The sequence below is a fragment of the Lithobates pipiens genome, unplaced genomic scaffold (assembly GCF_037356315.1).
Source record: "Lithobates pipiens isolate NorthernLeopardFrog02 unplaced genomic scaffold, aLitPip1_a1.2 Scaffold_19, whole genome shotgun sequence".
NCBI classification, from domain to species: Eukaryota; Metazoa; Chordata; class Amphibia; order Anura; family Ranidae; genus Lithobates; species Lithobates pipiens.
In genome coordinates this window covers 452,160,724-452,183,706 of record NW_027507764.1, presented here as the reverse complement: position 1 = coordinate 452,183,706, position 22,983 = coordinate 452,160,724, and the positions used below count along the sequence as shown (strand labels likewise).

General features: G+C 43.3%; 1 protein-coding gene across 6 annotated transcripts in view; it reads right to left on the bottom strand.

Annotated features, from left to right (window-relative positions):
• The window catches only part of FAM110B (family with sequence similarity 110 member B), a 227,659-nt gene that overhangs the window by 135,750 nt on the left and 68,926 nt on the right, over positions 1-22,983 (bottom strand). For all 6 annotated transcript variants that reach the window (XR_013277663.1, XR_013277662.1, XM_077492731.1 and 3 more), the window contains exon 3: positions 8,341-8,484. The gene's annotated coding sequence lies outside the window, so the exon portion shown is untranslated. The remainder of the gene's footprint in view (positions 1-8,340; positions 8,485-22,983) is intronic.

Sequence of the window (22,983 nt, the reverse complement as noted above, 5' to 3'; positions counted from 1 at the left end):
AGGGGGGGGGAGAAGGGGGACAGGATACCTGTATTGTATTTTGGAGATGTTGGAGGTTGAGGCGGCAGGATTTGGACTACCATTGGACTTGCTTGAATAAGAGTTCAGAGTCCAGGACTACAGATAGAACCTTGGCATGTGGGGATGGGCTTATAGTTGTGCCATCGATTTTGACAGAGAGATCAGGGGAAGGGGGCATATGGGGGAGGAAAAATTATAAAAGTTTGGTTTTGGATAGATTGAGTTAGAGTGGTGTGACATCCAGACTGAGATATGCGATAGTAAATTAGTGATAGATGAGGAGACAGGAGGGAGTGAGCCGAGGGGTAGAGAAATAGATTTGGGTGTGTCATCAGCATAGAGGTGGTATTGGAAGCCATGGGAGGCTATCAGTTGACCCAGGGAGAAGGTGTAGATTGAAAATAGGAGAGGTCCAAGAACAGAACCTTGAGGGACAACAACAGAGAAAGAAAGAGGAGAGGAGGAAGTGGAGTTGTAAGAAACACTAAAGGTGCGGTTGGATAATTAGGAAGAGAACCAGCGAAGAGTACGGTCATGAAGACCAAAGGCGTGGAGTTTTTTGAGGAGGAGGGGGGTGGTCAACCATATCAAAGGCAGCAGAGAGGTCCAGGAGTAGGAGTGCAGAATAGGGTTGATTGGTTTTGGCCGTTAGTAGATCGTTTGTTAGTTTTAGGAGAGCAGTTTCTGTGGAGTGTTGGACGAAATCCAGACTGAAGGGGATCGAGAAGGCCATCATCAGCGAGGTGGATGCTCAGTCGGTTGTAGACCAGACGTTCAAGGAGTTTGGATAAGGGGAGCGAAAAGATGGGGTGTTGGTTGTCAAGATTGAATGGGTCCAGTGAGGGCTTTTTAAGTATGGGTCTGACAAGTGCATGTTTTAGAGAGTTGGGGAAGATGCCAGAAGAGAAGATGTGGGTTAGAGAGTGTAGCGTAGAGCCAGAGGGTGAACATAGCATTTGTGAGGAAAGAGGATCCAGAGGGCAGGTGCTAAGGTGGACATTACCAAGTAGTTTAGCATCCTCATCTATAGCGGTGGGGTTGAAAGAGGGAAGTAATGATTGTGCCTGTGGGCATGAAGCGTAAAGCGTGGAGGGTATCTGAACAGTAGAGATATCCTCGCGAATTGTATCAATCTTCTGTTTGAAATGATTGGCGATGTCCTGGGAAGTGAGTGAGTTGGCGGGTTGAGGACAAAGTAGAGAGTTTAAGGTAGAGAAGAGCTGACGTGGACGGGATAAGTTGCTAATGAGAGTGATTAAATAGGTCTGCTTGGCAGAGAGGAGGCTGGAATTTTATTTTTGGAGGGCAGATTTATATAGGTTGAAATCTCTCTGAGACTTAGTCTTACACCACAGGCGCTCAATAAGCAAGACTACGTTTTTTCAGACTTCTAGTATCATCTGTTTGCCAAGGTTGAAGGGGTCGGGGCCTGATTCTGTGTGTAGTGAGGGGGGTGCCAGTGAGTCCGGTGAGGCTAGAAGTAAAGCGTTGTAGACAGAAGTGGCTAGGTTGGTGCAGGATAGGGCTGAGATTTTGTCATAGAGGTTGTCGATAGAGTGGAGAAGGGTTCAAATGAATCAAGAAAGGCCACCCAATGGTAGGTTTGTTTGCAATGAATGGGTAATTAGGGAATTAATACCCAAGTGATAATAAACAAGCATAAACTGTCCAGATCTCAATCTTACTCAAAGAAGAGATGTTCCTATTTATAGGCAGATTTGATTGATTCCAATGGACACATGAAAGGTACTTTGGATTTGTAGCTTTAAAACAAAATTCTCCTGCAACAAGACCTTCATCCTCCTCATCACCATCAAATACTAGAATATGAGCTCATGTGAACGAGTCAAAACCAGCAATCCACTGTCGCCACCAGCTAAATGAACGAACATTTTCCTCTCCCAAATACTTCCCTCCCGGTATTAAGAGTCTCGTATGTCACACCGAGATTTCAGAGTGAATTGACAGGCTGCTAAAACTTTTCAGCTGGAGTCCTAGAAGAGGATTTTACTTTGGCTAGAGCTCCTTCATATTTAGAACATTGTCATTTGTAAGTCTTCAAAAGGCAATTAAGCAGGAATTGGACGCGCTTATCTTGTCATGTCGATGCTGGAGCCCCCACAGACAATGCTGGAGGATGAGGAAAAGCAGATGAATACTTTTTGTATGAGTATATATGGCAAAAAAACACACTGTGGTCAACTTGGGAAGGTATCCAGAAATAGAAGGGCTCTACAGGGAATAGACAACCCCCATATAAATAAATATAAAATAATTTGCAATCCATTTGTTGGATCGATGACATTTTACTTGCTATATATTTTGCCCTCTCTCCACGGATCTGTAATCCAAGCATAGCAAATTATATCAGTGCATAAAGAACATCTGGTATAGTATAATAATTGTAGCATTTTATATCTCCTATCAGCCTAAACAAACTGGAAGAATGTTAAACTGTAACAATAGGCCTTTTGTGACCTACAAGTGAGAGATTATCCAACAATCTGGGAAATAATGTGAACTATCTCTGCGTAGTAAACTAAACGCAAATTTTCCCATAGGACATCATCCATGCTACTTAAAAGTTTAAGCTTGCTTTAATAACAAAGACTATACAAACAAGAAGTTAAAGCTTGGTTTGCGTCACTCGACTATACTGCGGAATGGAAATTTGAAAGCAAAGATATTTTAATTATATCATTATTTATGTTCTTTTGCAGAATGCTTGCTAAAAAGGTAAAAGGTCTAGTGCAGAACCTTTTAGCCTGTGACCTTACAGCACGGATCTCTTTCTATTAGCTTACCAGTATCTTGTGATGCGCATCTCACGACCGTCAACTGTCAGTAGTTGATCAATTTATCAGGAATCTATTATGACCAAAGATACTTGTTTATACACTGAACTACTAAAAGGCATTCGGAGGTCTGTCCCTCCATCCTCCTTATTTGTCCCTCATTTTGGAAAGATCTTTATAGTTGTATAAAAATGAACTACTTATCCTTTCACCCAATTTCTAAATTTCATTTGCAAATTTCAAAAGCCAATATAAAAGGAATAGTAGTGGTATAAAAAATAAAAAAATAAAAAATGAAGAGCAGCACTTGTGGCTTTAACTAATAATTTTTTGGAGAATTCTCCTGTACAGACAGTATGGGTGTGTTCCCTATACCTACATATTTTTGCTAGGTGTCCCTCGTTTCCGTCTCAAAGTTTGGAGGTATGGCATTTCTGGCGTTACTGGTCCTTAAGGCTACTTTCACACTGGGGTGCTCAGCGCACTGGCAGTAAAGCGGCACTATATTTAGTGTCGCTTTACCGTCGTTTTAGCGGCACTGATCGGCCGCTAGCGGGGCAGTTTTAACCCCCGCTAGTGGCCGAAAAAGGGTTAAAACCACCCGCTGCAGCGGTGCTTTGCAGACGGGTTTGGAAAACCGAAAAAAAACAAAGTGAGAGGAAAATGTAAATTAAGGGAATCCCTTGGGTGACATCCAGGTCACCAGAACTAGTGTCCCCAGTGGAAGATTTCCCCTCTATTACTTTTCTGGGGACAACCCAAAATTTGGGATTTTTTGAACTTTCACTTTGAAGGATAATGGTAAATGGCAAATAAAGAGGGTAATTCTCCCTAACGGGGGTACAGACAGCTTTAATTCCTCTCCACCCCATCCAAAACCAAAAAAACATGTTAGTCTTTCAATAAAAAAAAAAAAAAAGTATACATGGAGTTATATTTTAATTCTTGCATAAAAAAAGGAACAATTTCAATAGTTTTGATATGTGTTGATGTTACAATTGAAAGCGTTAGGCTTCATTCACACTGGCACATACAGTTGTGTCACTGGGGGGGTGGGTGCAGAAGGCGGCAGGGGGTCCTGGAGGCAGGGCAGTTCAGCCGGAAAATGCAGGTGTCAAGCTAGCCCTGAGACTCCTCACTCTCACTGCTGCAAATGCCTCCTTTCACTATACACAAGTCCGCCACCCGGAGAGTGACAGTCTGAGCAGGCACCTCGCCAGGTATCTGCACACAAAATCTTCCTCTGCCCACTGTGCAGGTGAATAAATGGGGGGGGGTCTGTACTGATAGAGGAAGGGATTTATCCTTGGGGGGGGGGGGGTCTGCACTGATGGAGGGGATTAGTTTATCCTGAGGGGGGGGGGTCTGTACTGATGGAAGAATCTTGGGGGGGTCTGTACTTATGGAAGAATCTTGGGGGGGGGGTCTGCATTGATGGAGGGGATTGGTTTATTCTGAAGGGGGGGTCTGTACGGATGGAAGAATCTTGGGGGGGGGGGGTCTGCACTGATGGAGGGGATTGGTTTATCCTGAGAGGGGGTCAGTACTGATGGAGGGGGAGGTCTGTACGGATGGAAGAATCTGGGGGGGGGGGGGGTCTGCACTGATTGAAGGGATTGGTTTATCCTGAGGGGGGTCTGTACTGATGGAAGAATCTTGGGGGGTCTGTACTGATGGAGGGTCTGTACTGATGGAGGAGGGGGTTGGATTATCCTGAGGGGGGTCTGTACTGATGGAGAAGGTTTTTTTGTACTGATGGAGGGGGGTCTGTGCTGAGGGGCGTCTATAGTTGGTGTGGGGGGGGGGGGGTGACACCATATTTTACCACACTGGGTGATCAACCCTAGTGAGGCCACTGGGCACATAGCCCCATACTGCAGTGCAGAGGATTGTGTTTATAAGCCCGGAGGAATGATAGATGCTCCCCGCAACTGCATGCAGCCAACCTGAGAGACAGAGCATCTGTAAAATCTTCCCACACATGCAGTGTTTATATCTGTACAGGTTATCTGCATCCATTCCAGTACTGATGTAAACACCGGCATGTGCGGGAAGATCTGAACAGCCGCTCCATCTCTCAGCCTGTCATTGATTATGACAGGGTAGCTCAAGACTGACATTTCTCAGTGTAGTACGCCAAAAATCTAAATAATTGGGATAAAGCAACAGATGTTAATTTTTGTAAATCATTTGGTTGCTTTTTATGTAGCAACCAGACAAGACTTTTGTTATATACTGTAGACAGAGCACGGAATTTATGGTGCCTTTATTTTTACCATTTTAGCCCCACTAATCTCATATGGCTCATTCATTACCCTTTGTTTCTAAATATTTTTTCTATGATGCGAGTCAGCATTATGGGCTCTATATCCTGCCTACAATGTTCTGATTGGCTGCTTTAGGTTAACCTTGGCCCTCCAGCTGTTTTGAAACTACAAGTCCCATGAAACATTGCAAGACCCTGACAATCACAGGATGACTCCTAGAGGCAGAGGCATGATGGGATTTGTAGTTTCACCACAGCTGGAGGGCCAAGTCTGTCTACCCCTGCTTTAGGTCATTCAGAATGCTACTCCAAGGCTTTTGTGATACATTCAGAGAAGCATAGCATTCACGCCGCCTGCAAGCGAAATGCTCTGTTTTAGCGTGCAGGCAGCTGTCAGTTTCGGGTTGCAGTGGGCCATGGTAGGATGCAGTATGATGTGTGTTTTAGTGCGCAACGGTTTGACTTTTTTCTATTTAACTTTATTTGAAGTGCACAAAGTGACACTTCATTAATGTCTCCACACAGAACCACAGTGCATTGCGCTGCTGTGCCACTCGGTGCCTACCTGTGTGCTGCAATAAAATGCCTCACGTCTATATTTTGATCACAGATCACTGCACCTCCGGACTGCATTGCAGTGCAAACCGAGCACATGGAAAAAACAATCGTTTTCTATGTACCCTAAGTGGTGTCTATAATTCATCCAGTGCGAAAAAACACCAGTCACTGCACTACATGTGAATAAGCCCTGACTGTATTACATAGTGAGAAAATAGTTTACTTTTTTACTTATACAACGAATGAAAAAAAAAAAAAAAAAAAGCCAGCCATAAAAAAAGGAAGGGGATCTGGCTGTCCTATCTGGAAGTAGTGCTCAGATCACAAAACTGGCTTCACAGAATTATATGCATATATTTCAGCCACGCATTTAGCTGCTTGCCTGGAATTCAGCAATCAGACAAGTAACTTTTTTCTCATATCATAGGTTTGTGGTGCTTATCCAACTTTAGCGAAGAAAAAGCCTTCGTTTTTGAAGTGCACATGAAATTGTAGAAATTAAAATTTTTGGGAGTCCACCATTACTTCTTCAAAATTCCTGCTGTGTAGTTCATAGAATAAAACAGGCTGGTGATCTCTGCGACAGGTGCCTCCAATAATGGGCTACTTGTGCCCAACATTGCCAACAAAAGGAGCAGATGATGCAGAGGCCACAGATGAAACTGTACTCCTATACCATAAACCACCTGCCCCCAGTGTAACCACTTCTCTCCTGTATCTGCCAATATGTAATCATGGCTGCAAAGCTGGCCACACACCAATATAATTTTGTTTGAATATTCTAATGGAAATTCAAAAAAAAAAAAAAAAAAAATCGGTCGGCGGAAGATTCAATACAACTAGGACAGAATTCATAGGAAAACCCTGAAAATGTCTTTCTATTGCAATGCCAGTATTTTGACTTTTACTTTTGATTTCAGAATTAAATTATGACATAATTATGTAATAATAGATGAATACAATGCGCAAAAATTTTTCCCAAACAAAATTCAGTTAGAATTTTGTTCTCGAAGCACACACACTTGTCAATCAGACCCCATTAAAGCAGAAGAAAACTTGCCATCCTAGCCTCAATTTGATCCACAGCTGCCATGGTGCTCTACATGTGATCAGTTGTGGCACCAGCCATTTGATGGCTTGACTGTTCCTTTGAGAACACAAGCAACTGTGACAGTTAATCACAACATGTCTTCATAGTAATGGTTTTGCAACACAGTCAAATCAATGGGTTTAGTTATGCTTTAACTATCAGAAAATTGGATGAATGTTCCACTTTTGTCAAGAAAAACATAATGCCCTCTGAGTGATCAATGCACATTGCAAGGATTTTAATAAACCTTGTTAAACAGATTCCAAACTGTTGTTGCTGTGAAGAAATAGCTCTTTGTTTCACCAGACTGATTGCATAAAGATTCTGAATAGGACAGTCTGGTTCATTATTAATCAGCCGGTGCCCTTTCTGTGTTCAAATTAAGAAAGCTGTAGTGTCCGCATCCCTATTGAAGGGTTTAACCCTTGGGGAGTATCACATCAAAACTTACTTGCAGAGGTGCCTAAAATCTGACTTTTCTTAAGTTTACACTTTGGGAAAAATCAGAGAGTGAATCGCAAGAGCAGAAAATTTTATTTTTGGAGGCGTTCTGTGTACGGAAAGCCTCCTGGTTGCCATAATTCATTGAATTTTACAGAAAATGACAGTACTTCAGATTTTATAGCTTGAGTATTTTGAAACAGTATTAAGTTGCAACATGGCTTGTGTGGCAATTGTGTATGCTCTTTTCTTTCTATATTTTTCTAAGAAAAGTAGAGTTACCTTTTAAGCCTCTCTCATAGCTGCAAGAAATGGTTTTCAGCTCAAATAATCATATAAGATAAAATGGTATTGATCTGTAAAGTTGGATTCCACCAAACTTTAAAATACTAGTATATTTTTAGGAGTTTTTTATGGTTGCAGGAATACAGGAAGATTAGAAGGCTTCATCCAAACCTTTCATTGGGGTCGTATGTGCTGGTCCGGTGTGGGTTTTCTTGTGCGCGGCCATGTGTCAGTTATTTACGTTAAAGCGGTTGTAAAGTCAGAAGCTTTTTTTTTTATCTTAATGCATTCTATGCATTAAGATAAAAAAAAAAAAACTGTGTGCAGCTCCCCCCTGAGCACCCCCAAAACTTACCTGAACCCCCTCTCGATCCAGCAATGTTGCACAAGAGACTCAGTTATTCTGTGACTCTCCCTCTTGCTTGGCTGCAGACGCCATTACCCCCAGCTGCTGTCAAAGTTAGTGAGCCAATTAGGAGAGAGCCTCGACTGTCTGAATGGACACACAGAGCAGCAGCTCGGCTCGGGTGCCCCCATAGGAAGCCACTTACTGTGGGGGAACTTGACAGGAGGGAGGAGCCAGGAGAGCCGTCGAAGGACCCCAGAAGAGGAGGATCTGGGCTGCTCTGTGCAAAACCACTGCACAGAGCAGGTAAGTATAACATTTTCTTTTTAATCAAAAAAAAAAAAAAAGCCTAGGACTTTATCACTTTAAACCTCAACATGTGTAGGCACCCATACTAAATAAATAAGAACAGTTTGCAAGTAAAGTCTACATGTTGTGTAGCAAGACATTATCCTGAAGACCTTTACATGAGTTATGCAGCATACTGAAAAACAAATAAAAGTGAAAAACTACACATGAAATAGAAAAAAAAACTTACCTAAAAATATAACTAGTCATTGGAGAGCGGTAATAGTTTATAAGACGTCATAGGACATTACAAGTTGACTATGGATGGTCACAATGGTCCTCAGACAGTCCAGCCTTCTTGGGTTGTTCCAGGTTGTTTTTCGGTGTTGGACAGCTGTAAATAAATAATATATATAATTTTATAGATGGATACATCAAAAGAAGAAAATCACATTGGTTTTAATTTTCCTTTTTATAGAAATGACTCAACACATAAAAGACATGAGAAAGTAGCAAATAACAAAAAGAAAAAAAGAAAGAGGATTCCCATCTGTGAAAAGCTGTTTTCTTGTAAGTTGGATAGGGCATTATCCTCTCTGTGTAATACCGTTTAGTCATTTCTCATGCTGAACAAATCTATGCCATGACCTTCAGCAGACTTACACTATGCTAAACATAATGAGTCACACTGGTTAACCTCATAATAGATTATTACGGTAAGTAGAAGACATCTGATACAGCACTAATGTCTCCCATCATGGAGCCACATAGACTTCCTTCATCAAGAGGGTCACACATGCCCTGATGAAAAGACCCTGGTGCGAAACATTGTGACCAATAGGCAAGTCAACAAACCCGGTCAATAAAAAGATGTAAGCATATGTATATTTCTGCCTATGAAGGCCTTGTTCACACTGGGCGTAGTAAAGTGAACACCCATGGAGGGCCATGTTTACATGGGGATGCACATGTGTTCCCTGGATCCGTGTACAGGCAGTCCTATTGATGTCAGTTGGCTGCACAGATACAGACCTCCATGTGGGTAAATGGCCCTAAAACGTAGACAGTGTTCATTCAGAGCCATGCACCCACACGGGATTGGGAGCAAAGTGTCTGTGCAACCGCTGCATCACAACTGACATCAAAGAGACTGCAAAACCCCTGTGCAGGTAACACAGCTGTCCATGGGTGAATGCTTTACTTACACCCCGTGTGAATGAGGCTTGGGAACACCATTCATTTTGTTGCTGCAGGAAATATTCCTTAATACATGTCTGTTGTGTTATGCTTGATTTGTCACTAAAGGGAAATCTCAATGCTTCAATATTATTCATTTGCTTCCTGCTTAACTGCTATTGTGATAAGATGTGGGGAATTTAATGTTTATAGCTGAACTTAGGTCAAGCCAACTTATAGTTTGCCCCCCTGTGACGAATTAGGAAGGAATGAAACGTTCGTTAGGGTGTGACTGGACAGAAACCGGAATCGTCGCTTAAACATTGTGAGAGCGACTGGCGGTTCCCTGGATAGTTGTCAGCCAGCGTGAAGGTGGTGAGACTGAAGGGGATCGCTTGATTATGTCACAAGCAACGCAATGGGGGTTATTTACTAAAACTGGACAGTGCAAACACTGGTACAACTCTGCATATAAACCAATCAGCTTCAAATGACGGCGGGGCGGTGCAGCTCTCGTTCTGGGACAATGTCATATGATGGCATCCCAGAATGGCTGCCGTGTTGCTAGGACACGGCGTGGCCCCGATCTCTGTAAAGAGCTGTGTCCATGGCTCTTCAACCATGTGATCGGCTGTGTTCAGTCACAGCCGGTCACATGTAAACAAGGAAGTAAAGGTAATCTGCGCTCCTCGCCTTACACTTACAGAGCGTGAGGAGAGGAGAGCCAATCAGCAGCATTTCCTCACAGGGGGACATGTAGGAATGTAATCAGGGTGCTGCTGATCAGTGCCCTGATTACAATAGTGCAATACACTGTAATCAATCAGTGCCCAACATTGCCCACCAATACCAGCTATCAGTGCCCACCACTGGCCACAAGTGTCCATTAGCGGTGCCAGTCATTACCGGCAATCAGTGGCACCTATCAGTGCTGCCCATCAGTGTATCCCATCAGTGCCATCCATCATGGCCCAACAGTGCCCACCAGTGCCACATCAGTGCAGCATATTAGTGTCTCCTCATCAGTGCCACCTAATCAGTATCCATAAGTGCCACCTCATCAATGCCTACCAGTTCAGCCCATCAGTACTGCCTCATCAGCGCACATCAGGAAAAAAAATAAACTTGGCTACAAAATTTACTGACAGAAAAAAAAAAAAAAAAAAAAAAAAGGTGTAAAAAAACCTTTTCAAATTTTTTTATTTTTTTAGTAAAAAATTAAAAAAAACCCAGTGGTGATTAAATACTTAAACACCACCAAAAGAAAGCTCTATTTGTGAGGAGAAAATTATAAAAAAATGTATCTGGGTACAGTGCCGCTGAAACGCCAGCAATGTGCCGCTGCAGCCGCGCTTTGTGGGCGGTTTTAACCCTTTTTTTGTCTGCTAGCGGGTTAAAAGGCTCATCAGCCTAATAACGAGAGTGGTAGGCAAATAAATTTGGCGAGCTTCCACCTGATGGGAGCGGGTCTGATGCAGCACATACAGTGGTGGTGGTGGTGTGGGGGGGGGAGGAGAGACAGAGAGAGAATATCTAATTGTCACTGGGTTTTGATCTTTATGGTTGCAGGTAGCAGCATTGGTTGTAATTTTTCTTGGTTAATTGGAGAGCGGGAGATCACTATTTACTCATAACAGTTTGATAATTCATGTTCTTTAGCAAGGAACACACACATTCCACAATAATCATGCTACCAAAATAAGTGTGCTGTAAGTTGCCTCCAGCATTGCGCCTGTTTTTTTCTTACCGGAGGCTGTTATATTGTTGAGGCCCAGAGCAGTCACCTTATTGAAAACTCTTGGAAAAAATAAAATAAAAAAATAATAGTGTGTCTCCCTGCCAGCAGAGTTTGTCCTGTCACCTCTCCTGCTTTTTCTTTTTTTCTCTCCCTATGTTCCCTCAGCAAAGTCTGTCATTCCTGTTGCTTCATCCTCTCTCAGCAACAGTAAATCTTAAAAGAGAAGTATGGGGTATACAAAAAAGAAACCCCAAAAAACCCTTATGCTCATAAGTGCACTGATCTGATGCTGCATCTGTCCACCTCTGCCTTCGCACTGAGAACTGAGTAATGAAACACTGCTGATTGCTCAGTTCTCCCATCAGCTCTGAGCAGAGAGCGGTGACTGTCAGTCATCAGCTTTCTGCTCTACCCCTCCAAGGCTTACTGGAGCACTGGGCTAATGAGGGGAGGGAGTGTCTGGCTCAGTCTCAGAATGCCATTGTGCGTGTGCGCATAGCAGATATCATATATAGTTTACTAAAGTATATGACAAAGTATATTATGACAAAAAAGAAGCCTTCCCCATTAAACTACAGGGCTGGTAATCATACATCCTTGTGCAGGCTGTATTTTCTTTTGTTCAAGCACCATTAACTTTGCTCATTTCTTCTTAGCTGTGGAACTGGCTGTGTTCACCCTGTGTGAATCTATGAAGATCTCATAACAGTCTCACTATGTCACCGCCATCACAACAGGGCCACTCACAATATAGAATTCATTAGGGTACTTCCTACATTCCCTAATACTATATCACCTGTGAAGGCCAAGTAAATCTAAAACAAATCTACTCATATTCACGAAAAGGAAATAGTAAAAGGTAATAATAACTAATCCCGCAAAATGTATCTTTGTATGATCATTTTACGATTTCGGATTAACAAATATTCAAACACTTCCGGAATACATTACAGCTGCTAAATTACCCGGACGCATATAAAGAAGAAATAAAACAGCGGGCCGCGCCAAATAGAGACATCAGCCACACTGGAAGCTGAACTCTGCTCAGTGATGTGACAATTCCAATTTTATTACGCTCTGCCACGACGCACTTCACATTCGCTGAGGGAAATTAAACCATTTGCCCTCATTTACATTCAGCAAAAGACAAAACAAAATTAGAAAAAATAAATAAATAAGGAGGCAAAGTGCCTTTATGCATCGGAAGGCTGCTTTCAATGCTGGCGATTGGAGAACGATCGGAAAATACCCTGCCAATCAGATAGCCGGGCGCCACATTCAAGTTCAAAATTTACCATAGCCATAGAATTTCAGACAAATCACAACTACCATTCTCCAATCCCCCCACACACACACACACCTATTATGATCAACCTGTGTAAGAAAAATGCATATTCTTACCCATTTTTAGGTCACTCCAGTCCAGTCACGTGAATTCCCCTGCATCAGCCAGCACCAGATGCAGGGGAGAGGAGTGAGCACTCCAACAATGGCTAGTAATGTCTGGAAGCATGACATCACCCATAGACTTCAATGGCCCATCTGTTGTCGTTGCTCCTTCCTCTTTCCTGAAGCAGCACTGGCTGACACAGGGGAGCGGAATCTCATACCAGAGCAGCCTGAAATTTGGCAATTATAAATATCTATCTTTCTTACGTCGGTGCTGGGAGGGGGAGAAGACAGCTTTAAGTCTAGTTAGGCTTTGCCTGTAATTCCATTTTAATAAAAGTGGTTTGATCATCTCGGACAACTCAACAGTGTGTGAGTACAAAACATTACAGCACCTGAAGAATTTTAGGGGCCTTTTATTCAGGGCTAGCCTTTTATTTATTTATTTTTTGAGGTATTGCAGGTATATCTCCCAGGAAGCACCAGGAAACCAACAAGCGACCCACAAAGACATGGTATTTATTTTGGAAGTGACTGGTGCAGACGTCACATCTAGTGTGCAGCGTTGGAACAGCAGGAAGGCGAGTGGGGCCCGGATTGGAGCAGAGCAACTAATGGTGTCCAACATGGGAAAGCTATAGCAGGCTGTGAGCAGGGACTGGAGAGAAAGGGGATTAGCAAACCAGAGGATCAGCAGAGCTGGGTGCACTACTGACTGGGGTATCAGGAAAGCTGGGTGCACTACTGACTGGGGCATCAGCAGGACTGGGGGTACTACTGAGAAGAAGATCTGCTGAGAGGGTCCTAACAAGCTAGGGATCTGCCGAGAGAGAGGGTCCCAACAAGCTGGGGATCTGCCGAGAGAGGGGGTCCCAACAAGCTGGGGATCTGCCGAGAGAGGGGGTCCCAACAAGCTGGAGATCTTCCGAGAGAGGGGGTCCCAACAAGCTGGGGATCTGCCGAGAGAGGGGGTCCCAACAAGCTGGGGATCTGCCGAGAGAGGGGGTCCCAACAAGCTGGGGATCTGCCGAGAGAGGGGGTCCCAACAAGCTGGGGATCTGCCGAGAGAGGGGGGTCCCAACAAGCTGGGGATCTGCCGAGAGAGGGGTCCCAACAAGCTGGGGATCTGCCGAGAGAGGGGTCCCAACAAGCTGGGGATCTGCCGAAAGAGGGGGTCCCAACAAGCTGGGGATCTGCCGAAAGAGAGGATCCCAACAAGCTGGGGATCTGCCGAGAGAGAGCGTCCCAACAAGCTGGGGATCTGCCGAGAGAGAGGGTCCCAACAGGCTGGGGATCTGCTGAGAGAGAGGGTCCCAACAGGCTGGGGATCTGCTGAGAGAGAGGGTCCCAACAGGCTGGGGATCTGCTGAGAGAGAGGGTCCCAACAGGCTGGGGATCTGCTGAGAGAGAGGGTCCCAACAGGCTGGGGATCTGCTGAGAGAGAGGGTCCCAACAGGCTGGGGATCTGCTGAGAGAGAGAGGGTCCCAACAAGCTGGGGATCTGCTGAGAGAGCGGGTCCCAACAAGCTGGGGATCTGCTGAGAGAGCGGGTCCCAACAAGCTGGGGATCTGCTGAAAGAGTACTAATAAGCTGGGGGGATCTGCAGAACAGGAGTATTAATGGGCTGGAGTTCTGCTGAGCAGGGGGTACTACTGAGGTTCTACACAGCTCTTCACACAGTAAAAAAATCCTGGCAGTGATCGTAAAACAAGGAACATTTTTGATTAATCAAAAAGAAAAAAGAAAAAAAAAGAAAAAAAAAAAAAAAAGCAATATCTTTTTAGCAGCACAAAACAGTGTTATGAAATGTGAAAGAAACTCAATGTATAACTTGTAACTACCCATTACATCATCACTTCTGCTACCCAAATAAATCTAAATATGTTCTGCACCAAATGTATGGAAACATAGGGGGCCTGCATAGTTTTCTATGTGTATCAAATAATGTTACATTTAACCAAGTAAATCCCACAAACCATATGTTTAAGCCTGAGAAACATCAGCAATTTCTGCTTAGCTTACATAAAAACAGATGTGCGCATACATTGTTTCCCATGGTCACAGTTTATTCCCTCTTCATTTCACAGGCAACTCTTAGGGTAAAAAAGACTTAAATCCAATATCCCCAGTGGGAAATTACTCTTTTTTTTTTTTATTTTTTTTTTTAAAGCCACAAGAGCAGTCAGTGCCAAACAGATTGAAACCGCTCCAATGTAACGGCCACAGCGACTGAAATCTGTTTCTGGACAATGTTTATATAATCTGATTGTTAACAGAAGTGAGTGAAAACAAAATGTGTAAAAAGGGCTAAACATAGAAAAGAAAAATCCTAAACAAAAAATAGGAAACTCCATAAAATGGTTCACGTGGTGATACTGGCGGTCTGGTAATAAAAGAGCAATTCCACTGCAGGAGCGCTGTCTGTGCTTCACTATATGTACTTGGTAAGGAAAATGATTCTTTCCAAACTATTCAAGCTCGGTCTTCATTCCACAGAATCAGAAACGCACAATATCTAACTATTGCATTGCAAAACCATGTAGCAGCTTTCACACTCTTCATAAAATGTCTTGCATAGGGCTTGTTTACAGTCAGCAGTCCTTCAAATTAGAGATCAGCAGAAACAGGATGATTGGGGTTATACCGATGCCCACAAAAGAGCAATACATAGGTTAAATTTATATATATATATATATATATATATATATATATATATATATATATATATATATATATATAATCTTTACAACATGAAGGCAGACATTACATTTCAATTTCAGAGGGCCCTGCTCGTTAGGGCTTACAATCTAAAAAGGAAGGGGCAATTGATAGAAAAGATAATAGCTGTGGGGGGATGAGCTGATGGAGGAAGTAAAACAGTGTTAGTTAGAAACAGGATAGGCTTCTTTGAAGAGAAGGGTTTTCAGGGATCGTCTAAAGATGGATAGATTAGGGGACAGTCGGACAGATTGGGGTAGGGAGTTCCAAAGGATGGGAGAAGCTCTAGAGAAATCCTGGAGGTGAGCATGGGAGGTGGTGAGCAGGAGGTCTTGGGATGACCGTAGAGGGCGGTTTGGTTGATATTTTGGGACAAGGTCAGTGATGTAGCTGGGGGCAGAGTTATGGATGGCTTTGTAAATTATTGTTAGTACTTTGAATTTTATTCGTTGGGTGAGTGGAAGCCAGTGCAGGGATTGGCAGAGAGGGGTGGAGGACACTGAATGGCTGGTAAGGTGGATGAGTCTTTCAGCGGCATTCATTATAGACTGGAGGGGGGATAGTCTGTGTTAAGGTAATCAACGAGGAGGGAGTTGCAGTAGTCGAGGCGAGAGATGACCAGGGAGTGAATTAGAAGCTTGGTGGTGTCATTAGTTAAAAAGGGGCGTATTCTGGAAATGTTGTGGAGGCTAAGGCGGCATGATTTGGACAGGGCTTGTATATACAGGGCAGTTAAAGGGTTAATTGTGTAATTAGCCCAGTGACAATTGCTCTCAGGCTGCCCGCACCTAGATTGTGGTCCCACAAGCTGGAAAATCTTTGTGCTGGGTGCAGCTGAGTGTGGCATTGTTACGTAAGTGACAGCGTGGTGTGAGGTTGGCTGGTCCTTCGTTGCCAGTTAGCGAGGAGGGCAGGGATTTGACACCCGCGCTTGTCACATATACATACATACATACATATATATATATATATTATATATATATATATATATATATATATATATATATACACACACACACACACACACACACACACACACACACACACGCACAACAAGTGATGGGTTCAATAAAAACGATTGGAAAAGCATGTTACAGATCATATTATAAAAATCACTGGTATCCATACATGAGAAGTGATCAATACTTGATATTGTCTCCCAACATGTTTCGCCAACACTGGCTTCTTCAGGGGATTTCTAATACATAAATCAATGGTCATTCTTACAATTGCAACAATAACTAATACCACCTTTAGGCAATACCTGAAAACTTATAGCTTATCCAGCTTCCACCTAAAATAACTGAATTTTTACTTTCTCCATCAGTTCATTTGTACCATTTGCTGTGCCCCCCCCCCCCCCCCCCCCAGATTGTAACCTCTCACAAGCAGGGCCATCTTAAGCCTTTTGTATTGACCTGTATTGTAACTATACTATCCCTCTTTATGAAAAGACAACCTGTTGGCACTGTAGAAAAACTGCACAATAATAATAGTAAAATATACAGGCACTATGACTATGTCAGAGGGAGAACTCAGCCTGGAAATTATCATCATTAGTCCAATCAAAAAAGGGGGAAGCAGGGGGCTTCTGTTGCCCTTCTGCCTCCCTCTTACTTACTTCCTCCTTCCTTCATCAAGACCCTCTAACATTCCATTAACCCCAGATAACTTTCCGTTTTTCTAAACTGTAGCCACTGTTGCCACTTTCTTTGGTAACTCTCCTCTGCTTCCTCTGCCTTGTAAATTGCCTCTTCAATATTTCTTGTTCTTTCTACTTTTTCTATCCACTCTTTCCTATAGAGAATTACATTCAGCTACAATATTTATATTTAATAATATCTGTACCTAATTTCTAGCAAGCATTGTATATCAATTATCCACTGAAGTGTGAGGTTATTACAAATGCCCGTAAAGTGTTCATGCCACGTGTACTATTTTTATTTTTTGTATAAAATCAAAGTCCCAAAACATTTTATATATTGCAGCTAAACATTCCATAGATGTGGCAGCTGCATTCGTTTTCATTCCTCAGGCAGGAACATTTTCAGCAAGTACAGAAAATGAAGACATGTGAAAAGTGTGCCGTCACCAAACAAACAAATGATACTGTATAAAAACACAAAAACTGGTGATGCAAACAATGAAACAGTCTGAAAAAAAAAAAAAATATCTGAGTAAACCATGACTAGTGCAATGAATCCCTTGTCAATGGGATCAAAAATGTGCTTGAAAAAAATCAACCACTAAAAAAAAAAAAAAAAAAAAATAGAAATGAGTCCATCCGTGTATAAAACTACTGTGCCGAATATCACAAGACGGATGAGCGAGTTTGGGGTGGAGTAACTTGGAATGGCCCGCACAAAGTCCCGACCTTAACCTGATAGAACACCTTTGGGATGAATTAGTGCAGAGACTGTAAGGCCGCGTACACACGCGGGGACTGTTCGCCCAACTTTGTCCGTCAAACAGTTTCGGCAAACAGTCCGCTCAAACTTAGCATGGACGGACATGGCCACACACGACGGACGAACAGTTTGCTGAAACCGTGCGCGATGACGTGAACGGCACGTACGACGGGACGAAAAATACGACGTCCTATACACTGCATTATAGCTTTCGGGCGTGAAAATCCTTTCTGAGCATGCGCGCAACTTTGTTTGACGAACAAGCCTACACACGAGCGGACTGTTCGCTGAAACAAGGTTTCAGCGGACAGTTTTTCGGAAATTCCGAAAAACCTTGTCCGTCAAACTGTCCGCTGAAAGCCCACACACGAGCGGACTGTCCGCCCAAACACTGTTCAGCGGACAAAGTTGGGCGAACAGTCCGCCCGTGTGTACGCGGCCTAAGCCAGGCCTTCTCGTCCAACACCAGTGCCTGGCCTCACAAATGAGCTCCTGCAAGAATGGTCAAACATTCCCATAGACACACTCCTAAACAATATAGTGTGGAGGGGGAGAGAGGGAGAGGGAGAGGGAGAGGGAGAATCTCGCTCTATAGCCATCTATATATCTGTGTCTCTCTTAATTATCAATACATACACACACCGGTCACCTTATTAGGTACACCTATTCGATTGCTTGGAAACACAAATTGCTAATCAGCCAATCCCATGGCAGAAACTCCATACATTTAGGCATCTAGATGTGGTGAAACCAAGCATCAGAATAGGGAAGAAAGGGGATTAAGACCCCTTTCACACTGAGGCATTTTGCAGGCTATAGCATTAAAAATAGCATCTGCAAACCGCCCTAAAACAGCTGCTCCATTCACTCCAGTGTGAAAGCCCGAGGGCTTTCATACTGGAGCGGTGCGCTGGCAGGGCGTCAGAAAAAAGTCCTGCTAGCAGCTTCTTTGGAGCGGTGAACTCACCATTCCTCCATCACTCCTTCCCATTGAAATCAATGGGGCAGCGCTGTCATACCGCCGGCGTTTTGTGAGCGGTTTTAACCCCTTTTCGGGCCACTAGAGGGGGTTAAAACTGCCCCGCTATCGGCTGAATAGCGCCGCTAAAACAGTAAAGCGGCCTTAAAAATAGTGCCGCTTTACCACTGAAACCCGGGGTGGCACAATGTGAAAGGGGTCTAAAGAGACTTTGAACGTGGCATGGTTGTTGGTGCCAGATGGGCTGCTCTGAGTATTTCTAAAAATGGTGATCTGCTGGGATTTTCACACACAACCATCTCTAGGGATTACAGAGAATGGTCCACAAAAGAGAACATATCCAAAAAGCAGCAGTTGTGTGGACAAAAATGCCTTGTTGATGTCAGAGGAGAATGGGCAGACTGGTTTGAGATGATAGAAAGGCAACTGTAACTCAAATAACCCCTTGTTACAACCAAGGGATGTAGGATACCATCTCTGAACGCACAGGTTTACTAAAATTGGATGATAGAAGATTGGAAAAAGGATGCCTGGGCTGAGGAGTCTCAATTTCAGCTGTGACATTCAGATGGTAGGGTCAGAATTTGGTGTAAACATAAAAGCATGGATCCATCCTGCCTTGTATGAATGGATCAGGCTGGTGGTGTAATGGTGTGCGGGATATTTTCTTTGCATATTCTGGGCACAGTAGTACCAATTGAACATCGTTTAAACACCATGGCCTACCTGAGTATTGTTGACCATGTTCATCCCTTTATGACTACAGTGTACCCATCTTCTGATGGCTCCTTCCAGAAGGACAACACACCATGTCGCAAAGCTTAAATCCAAATATCGCCACAATCGTCCACTCCATTGTTCTCAAGCTCTCTCGTCTCCTCCTCCCACACTCGTCTCCAGGATTTCTCCAGAGCCTCTCCAATCCTCTGGAACTCACTACCTCCACTGGTCCGGCTATCCCCTACTCTTGCTACCTTCAGGCGATCCCTGAAAACTCATCTCTTCAGGGAAGCCTATCACGTCTCCAACTAATCTCCTACCACTTCCAGCAGCTCATTCCCGACAGTTATAACATTTTGTACCACCTGCCCCACCCTTTTAGATTGTAAGCTCTTCTGAGCAGGGCCCTCTTAATACTCTTGTATTTTATTGTATTGTAACTGTATTGTCTCCCTTTTATATTGTAAAGCGCTGTGTAAATTGCTGGCGCTATATAAATCCTGAATAATAATAATAATAATAATAATAATCTCACCACTGGTTTCTTGAACATGACAATGAGTTCTCTGTACTCCAATGGCCTCCACAGTGACCAGATCTCATCCAATAGAGCACCTTTGAGATGTGGTGGAATGGGAGATATGCATCATGGATGTGCAGCCAACAAATCTGCAGCAACTGCGTGATGCAATCATGTCACTATGGACCAAAATCTCTAAAGGAATGGTTTGCAACACCTTGTTGAATCTATGCCAGAACAAAGGAAGACCGTTCTGAAGGGAAAAGGGGGTCCAACCTAATAAAGTGGCTGGTGAGTGTGTCCCCCTTATCTCACATTCATACAAACACCTACTAGGGTCAATTTAGACAGGGGCCAATGAACCTGCCAGCATGTCTTTGACGTGTGGGAGGAAACCGGAGTAAACCCATGCAGGCACAGGAAGAACAAGCAAACACTGATTATATATATATATATATATATATATATATATACACACACATATACACACACACACACACACACACACACACACACACACGGATCCCGTTTCCCTCTTCCCTTTTAGTTAGCATTGGACAAGTCAGCGGGTTCACTAACTTTTCTGTTCCAGCAGAAGGGAGATTCTATTGCTGTGTGAGGTAGAATAGGAAATTCTAGCGGGATCACCTTCTTGCTGGAGAAAAAGAAGAGTAGCAGGTGATTCAGCTTATCAGTGTCAGGCCTTAAGTGAAATATCTGCTGATGTGCATGAAAGAACTGGGAGATGAGCTGCATCGGTCTGATGCACTTTATCGCTCATATGAGTCCTTCGCAGCTTTGATATCTTCCTGTTCTCAAAATGATTTCTGAATACATGCAAACGTGTCTTCCTTCCCAGCGGGCCGTGTATATATCATAGGATTCTCTTAAGTGATGCCGCTGATCTTAGTATACGATGATAACTGGGTAGTGGATTGGGACACAAGACAGACATGTAAGGCCGCTTGTTGAGGAATAAAGCTAGACAAATGGAGGCTGTCAGGAAAATGACAGCCAACACCTAACTTTTCACAGTTTTATCAAGGAATAAAATGTTTTGCTAGCTCCCTGAAATATCCTGCTGACTCCAAAAATCTGCCTTCTCTTCCAGAAAAAAATTTCACACGAAAGAGACAGAGACAATGGGGATGATTTTCTAAAACCGAAGAGTGCAAAATCTGGCTCAGCTCTACAAAGCAAACTATTTTTATTTATTTTTTGTCAAAGCTTAATTAAAAAACAGTTAAGGCCTGTTTCACACGGACGATCTGTTCAGGTCCGCCTATCAGTTTTTTAAGCGGACCTGAACGGACACTCCAAAGACCACTATGGAGCGTCGGATGTCAGAGGTGACATGTCTGCCAGCATCCGACCCGCTCTGATCCGAAAAAGTGTGTGACAGAGGAAAAACCTACTTTACCATCCCTCTGCAGATCAAATCGAGTGACCACAAACTCTACGGTCTATCTTCAGCCAATCCCCCATAGGGGAGAGCGGCGCCCAGACAGGTCCCATCCCCGCACAGTGTGCAGAGACGGACCTTTCATCTTCCTGCTCAGTGGGGATCAACGGAGCCATCCCCTGCTGAGCAGAGCGGGCTCCGTACACGGACATGTCCGTGTGAAAGAGCCCTAAGAAAATTAGAAGCTGATTGATGACCATACACCGCTTTTTGCAGTCTCCAGTTTTAGTAAATCTCTCCAATGTTCACAAGCATTTCTAGTCTGTATATAGGACAGGATTCAGCATGATCAACCCTAGTGAAATTGATATTTTATAGATAGGCAACTCCTATCATATTGATTAGTGGTTCCAAATTAATAACTACTGCAGTAGGGAACAGACACAAAAGATACGCTCAGCATCTTTCCAAATAACCGTTCTCCTTTATTATGACGCATTTGAAGGTTTTTATACACATGATTACGTAGGTATCACATTAATATTACAATTGTACATTTATGGTAACAAGGGGCGTTACATAGGCAGGCTAATTCTAATCAGGACTCAAAAGAATGCAAAACATGTACTGAAAACATTATTAGTGCCGTGTGCACAGTGAGGGCAATGTGCAATACATATAAAATAAAATTATTTGCAGAACCTACAAATTTCCATTACACTAGTATGACTGGGGTTGAAATTTTCCTGGAAGATGGATACATAACATAGGCCAGGAGGGCCTGTCCTTTCAGGAAACCTGACATGAAAGAATCATGAAGGCTACCATTGCTGAAAATGCTAGTTACTTGGCTTCTTTGCTGACCTGAAATAAATGCAGAGACAAAGATCTGACACACATGCATGTGCTCGATCTGTGATCAAAAAGAATTAATGGCAGAACCCACACTTTGTTGATGCCAGAGTCACTTTAAGGCAAAGCCATGCCAGAGTCACTTTTAAGACTGGGTTCACGCCTAATACTGATGCGGCTCCCAGCAGGGGTCCAGTGCATCCCCATTCACAGTTTCAGGTCCGATTTCAGCCTGGATTCGGACCTGAAATGGACCAAAAGACGCACAGGACCCCTGTGCAAAGTCACACTGGAGCCACATTGGAGATATGTGAACCAGCTCCATAGAGAGCCAATCAAAATCTCCTGCTGTTGCAAAATGGATGGGGGGAACCTGCATCCAATTAACAATGGTGTGAAACCAGCCTAAAAAAAGTGTATTTAAACCCAACGACAAACGCTTATTTACACTCTTTAGGTATATTAAAAATATACTATTTAAAAAGGGATTGTTTTTAGAAAAGAAAAACAAAAAATAAACAGTCGATCCTGGCAGAATTTCAGTGCGGTCCTTTTTACTGTGCACTCTTGCAGCGTTATCTCAAACGATATACTCAGGGATTGTGTTTGGACCTCAGTACAGTATGTACAGTGAAGTGAATGAGTTTATCATCCATGAAAGCCTACAATAAATGGAAAAAAATAAAAAATAAAAAATGCAGCAACCGTATCTAAGAACTGGCAAGTTGCAATACATCACATTTTTGGGTCTAGATACACTTTGAATATCTGCTTCTGCGGCAGGAGTTTGAAACATACAAGCGACAGCTCACATTTAGCTCATGGAGCAGGGCAGGGGACACGCAATACAGACACCTCTGGCCTATGAGGGAAAAACAGTAGAAAGAGGACTGCTTTAGGCTGTAAGATCACTACAACCCTCCATCAGGAAGGCTTCGCTGGCGGTATCCATTGGTAGCATTAGAGCGTCTATCAACAGGCTTTGTTTAT